At 36.5% G+C, this 5,454-nt stretch overlaps 1 protein-coding gene across 1 annotated transcript in view; it reads left to right on the top strand.

The window, feature by feature from the left end:
- LOC102859265 (chromosome unknown open reading frame, human C12orf56) overlaps nt 1-5,454 on the top strand; it is a 117,915-nt gene that overhangs the window by 42,168 nt on the left and 70,293 nt on the right. The window lies entirely within an intron of this gene.

Below are 5,454 nucleotides of genomic sequence, written 5' to 3'. Positions count from 1 at the left end.
TTAAATTAAAAAAATACTAAGGAAAGAAAAAATATATGAGTCAGAAGAAACTTGATAGCATGATGAAAATTATTTACACTGTTACTTTCAATTGTAATCAGATTTATGAGAATGTAAGATTTTTTTCCATCCTATTTTCTCCTTTTCTATATAATAACTTCTCATTGATAAGGAGATGACTATCCTTTTTTTTTAATACATTTATTTATTTGATCAAAGGGGAAAAAGTGATCTGAAAGAATGTGGAAATTATCAAACAATATAATAAATATCACACACAAGAAAAGTTTTGCTAAAGATGATCCAAAAATGACTGGAACAGCATATTAACAGAGAACTACCAGAAACATAGAGTGGGTTTAAAAGAGGCCGTGGCACGATAGATTGACATGGTAACGGGGACAATGAGATTAGATATGTTGGAGTCAGTGAGACTGGCTCAGAGTAGGACAGGGTTCAGAGCTGTTATACAAAGAATCACTGTGAGTCATGGGTGACTTGATGGCACATAACAACAACATTCTTAGCAGTATATTAGCTGGGTCATATGGAATTTTTATTTTCAGCTTTTTGAGGAAATGCCAACTGCCTTCCAGACTGGTGTGTCATTTTATGATCCCTCCAATGGTGTATGAGAGTTCCTTTCTCTCTGCATCCTCTTAAACATTTATTTCTTGCTGTTCTGTTAAACTTTGTCACTGCTAATGGGTTGAAATGGTATCTCATTGTGGTTTTGATTTGTATCTCTCTTATTGTCAGTGATTTTGAGCATTTCTTCATGTGTCCATTGGCCATCTGAATATCTTCACCTGTGAAATGTTTTTCAATGTCTTCTACCCATTTTGTAATTGGGTTATCAGTCTTTTTCTTGTGGAGGCCCTGTAGTATTTTGTAAACTTTTGTTTAAGAGACTTTTGTCTGAAATGATAATTGTCAAACTTTTTTTTTCCCAATTAGTAGGAACTAATGAAATATTACACAAAATAGGTGACCATGGAGGACATTATGCTGAGTGAAATATCTCAGTCACCTGGTTGGAAAAAGGTTTTAAGGCACACGGGGATATAATTTATAGATTATATTAATCGATTTTATTCTTTCCTGGTTGTGTATTTTTTACTGTATTTGTTAGTTTCTTTATACCATGGGCTAGGCCTTCTAAACTTGTTCCCACTTTGTCTTATATGATTTTTATGGTTTTAGGCTCTACCAGTTGGTCTGTGATCCACCTTGAGCTGATTTTTGTGTATAGTGAGAGGTATGGATCCTGCTTTAGCTTTCTGCAGTTAGCAGTCCAGTTTGCCAACACTGTTTGTTGAAGAGGTTGTCGTTTCCCCATTTGATAAGTTTTGTTTCCTTGTCAGTTATCCATTGAGCATAGATTTTATTATTGTTGTTATGTGCCATAACCAATAGTGACCCTATGTACAGCAACTCTCAGTCCTGCTCTGTTCTGAGCCTACTCAGTAATTGTGACACACCAACCCGCATTGCCCTAGTTACTGTATCAATCCATCTCACCTAGGTCTTCCTCTGCTGCGCTGTCCCTCTACCCTTCCAAGCATGATGTCCTTCTCCAAGGACTGGTCTCTTCTTTAGGCCATGAGCCCAAAGTATGTGAGATAAAGCTTCAAAATCCTAGCCTCCAAGGAGAGACTTGGTTTCACCCTCCCCAAGACAGACCTATTTGTTTTCTTGGCAGTCCATAGTATGTTCAAGACTCTTCTCTAGCATTACAGTTTGTAGGCATTGATTCTTCTTCTGTCATCCTTAATCATTCTCTGGTTCTCTGATGCATAGCAAGTAATTGTGAAGACCATGACCTGAATTAGGTGCACCTTAGTCACTAGACTGCCATCATTACTTTTCCATAGCTCCTTGCTATTGTGAACAAAGCTGTGATAAACATGGGTGTGCATATATCTGCTTGGGTGATAGTTATGGTTTCTTTAGGGTATATTCCTAGTAGTGGAATTTCTGGGTCAAATGGTATCTCTATTTGCAACTTTTTGAGAAAGCGCCACACCACCTTCCATAGTGGCTGCATCATTTTACACTCCTACCAACAGTGAATAAGGGTTTCAGTTTCTCCACAACCTCACCAGCATTTGTTGTTTGCTATTCTGTTAAATTTTGCTATTGTTACTGGGTTGAGATTATGTCTCAGTTGTTTTGATTTGCATCTCTCTTAGAGCTAGGGATTTTTAACATTTCTTCATGTGTTTGTTTGCTATCTGAATTTCTTCTTTGGTGAAGTGTCTGTTCATATCCTGTGACAATTTTTCAATTGGGTTGTTTACCTTATATTGTTGTGGTGCTCAAGTATTTTATAAATTCTAGATATAAGTCTCTTATCTGATATGTCATTACCAAATACTTTTTACTGGTCTGTGGCTTCCCTTTTTACCCTGTTGGGAGAGGTTTTGGATGTACATAGGGATTTGAGTCTTAGAAGGTCCTATTCATCTATTTTACCCTCTCCTGGTTGTAGGTTTTCAGTGTGCTTGAAAGACTGTTGATGTTGTGGATTAGGACTTCTAGAGTTCTTCCAAGCTTTTCTTTAATGAAGTTTATAGTCTATTTTATCAGTTAGATATGCCACTCCAGATTTTTTGTGGGTGCCATTTGGTTGGTTTATTTTTCCACCCAGCATTTGATTTGAATCTATCTTTCTCTTCATTTCTCAGATGTGCCTCTTGTTTCTGTAACGGAGTGAGTCCCCAAAAAAGATCACCGAGCCAATTAGCCGAATTAACAAAGTTTATTTCGAGTTCGGACCCGGGCTCCCGTGTGCTGATGCTGACACAGCAGCATCCAGCCGAGAGCCCCGAATTGATGTCTACCCCTCCTTTTATACCTCTGCTACTCCCCTGCCCAACCATACACGCCATGATTGGTCAACCACAGTAGTTTGGGTATTTGCCCACCTTCAATTGGCTAGCCATAGCTCAGGGAAACAGTTTGGAAACCTATTTGAATCTTAACGGTTACTTCAGATACAGGAATGCGGATTTACCACAGGTGGGGGTTGTTTGTTTGTTAAAAAAAAACACAACACTCAAGCGGGTAGGGTGGGGTTAACTATACTTTCTGATAACTGGTCCTTTCATTCCCCACTGGTTTTTCTTAATAAAACCATTGACTTAACAGTTTCAGTGAGATACTGATAATGGGTTTGAGCCATAAGGATTTTAAGGCTTTATAGTCTTTAAGGCCTGAGACCTTCGGTCACTTTTATTTATTAACATCTTCCTTCCTTGAGTTGTTCATTGCCAAGCAGATTTTCTAGTCAAGATGGAGTTAGTCTTGCTGGTTTCACAGTACAGGGCTAAGCTTGCTTTGCAAGTAAGCCAGGCTTCTGATAGTTCCTCCCTCTTAATAAAATATGGGATGCTGCCTGTCTTAGGTGGATAAGAGAACTCAAACTCAAGTTGCCTGTCTTTGGGATAAACAGCGATTTATGCTACTCCCTATCTTAGGATCATCAGCAAGTTTCTTTCCTTACCCGTCACTGGCTACACATCCTGCATTCGCCTGGGGAGGGCCTTAAGTTGAATTTTATGTACTTCACCCAGCAATTCTTTGTAATGCTTGGCTAATATATGACCAACACAAGGGAGGATCCATAGTATACCTATTATAACAATACAAAGAGCAACAATCGTAAAAAGAAGATTTCTAAATGAAGTTACAGAAGGAAACCAGTTTTTCAGATTTTTAAAAATTAGACTAACTTGTTCTGCTGGAGAAATACCTATATCTGGGGTATTCTGTATTTCTATAATTCTTTGGTGCAAATCATACAAATCAAGAGAATCATTATTAAACATCCAAACTCCTTTTAAATGAGATACTATTTTTGTCCAATCATTATCTGTGCTATTGTATTTCAATTTAGTAACACAAAGAGTCATATGCCGCATGGCATCTTAACTTTTCTTTCATTCTAATTTGTTGCACCATGTTTCCTAATGCATTTACTGTATCATATAAAGAATTTAATTTCTGTTCCATAACTTCATCCACATCTTCTTGCTCTACCCAATTTTTTGTCACATTATGCATTAACCCATTTACAAACTTAGCAGTTTGAACTTTTTGAGTTAGAGCTACAGCAGAAATAGAGACAGTAGCAATCATTGAGATAAGAGAAACAATTTTTACAATAACAAGTCCTACAGCTCTCTTGGTTCTTAATGATAAATTATATAACTCTTTTAAAATTTGCAAGCTTTTATCATCATACGAAATATAATCTAACTTTACTGGTGTCATAACAAAAGGAGGATTCTTCAAAATAACTACTGAATCATCCTTGATAATAGAGCTAATACAGTTAGAGATTTTACAATGAGAACAACTAACATTATATTTTGGATAATCACCAGTGATCACATTATTACCAATTAATAAGACATATGGTTCAGGTACGCAAGACATAACTTTGGCATTTGTAACATTATCTCCCTTACATTTATCTTTTGGGATACAGGAAATATTTATCGAATCCATACTAGGAACTAATTTCCACAATTCAGTTTGAAAGTTCTTCATATCAATAGTCCACATTCCTCCCACAAATCCTTTCATAGAAAGTCCGGGACCATATGTATGAAGAGGTGACTAGTCTCCAAGCGAGGTAGCATTCAAACCATTGGTCCTTTGAAAATTATATTACCAGTTAGATAAGAGAGTGGCCATACCGCTGTTATGATGACATTTTCTCCAAGGTGGTTGTCTGATGTCAGCACGACCTTTCTCAAAACATGAGGGAAAGTTGGCATCTGCTGGAAAAATGGCATTTATTCTACCTGCTCCATATCCAGAAGCTCGTCAGTCGGAAGCTAAATAATTCAATCATACAGTCCATAATGGGTTTCTACTGCAGATAAATTATTTTTGTTAGTAGAAATAGTACATTCCATAATACCTTGTTTTTTGAGGATTGCGAGGAAACTCAGCCCCATGACACATAGTAAAATATTCACAAAAATTTGAAAACTTTTGCTGGTATAGCTAGGAGTGTTATAAATCTAGATTATTCTAGGAGTTTCCAAAATAGAAAAAGCTAATAAACAATGTTCCACAAAGTATTTAGTTGCTTTTTCCAATAAGCAAGATATTACCACAAAACCAGATCTGATATTAATAATAACATGAACAATTTGCAATCTTTCAAATTTGAGAATGTGAGCCGCATTCACCCTTCAAACACAATCTGACAACAATCCTCTAGGACTCACCCTAAAATGTGGAACAGGTAACAGAGACAAACATCCTACACATGATTCTACAATACACTTAATAATATTCTCCAAAATATGAGACACTCCATGTAAATATTGACTATAGCATAATGACTATGATGAAATTGTTTTGCTTTTGCTAAATTAAAATCCATTAATAATTTACTAGCCAATTTATTTTATTTCACTAAAGGTCCTGGCAAAAAGA

The sequence above is a fragment of the Elephantulus edwardii genome, unplaced genomic scaffold, assembly GCF_000299155.1.
Source record: "Elephantulus edwardii isolate Elephantulus edwardi_28Jun2011 unplaced genomic scaffold, EleEdw1.0 scaffold00047, whole genome shotgun sequence".
In the NCBI taxonomy this organism is placed as follows: Eukaryota; Metazoa; Chordata; class Mammalia; order Macroscelidea; family Macroscelididae; genus Elephantulus; species Elephantulus edwardii.
The sequence above is the reverse complement of the archived record's forward strand: the minus strand, read 5'-3'. Positions and strand labels throughout refer to the sequence as shown.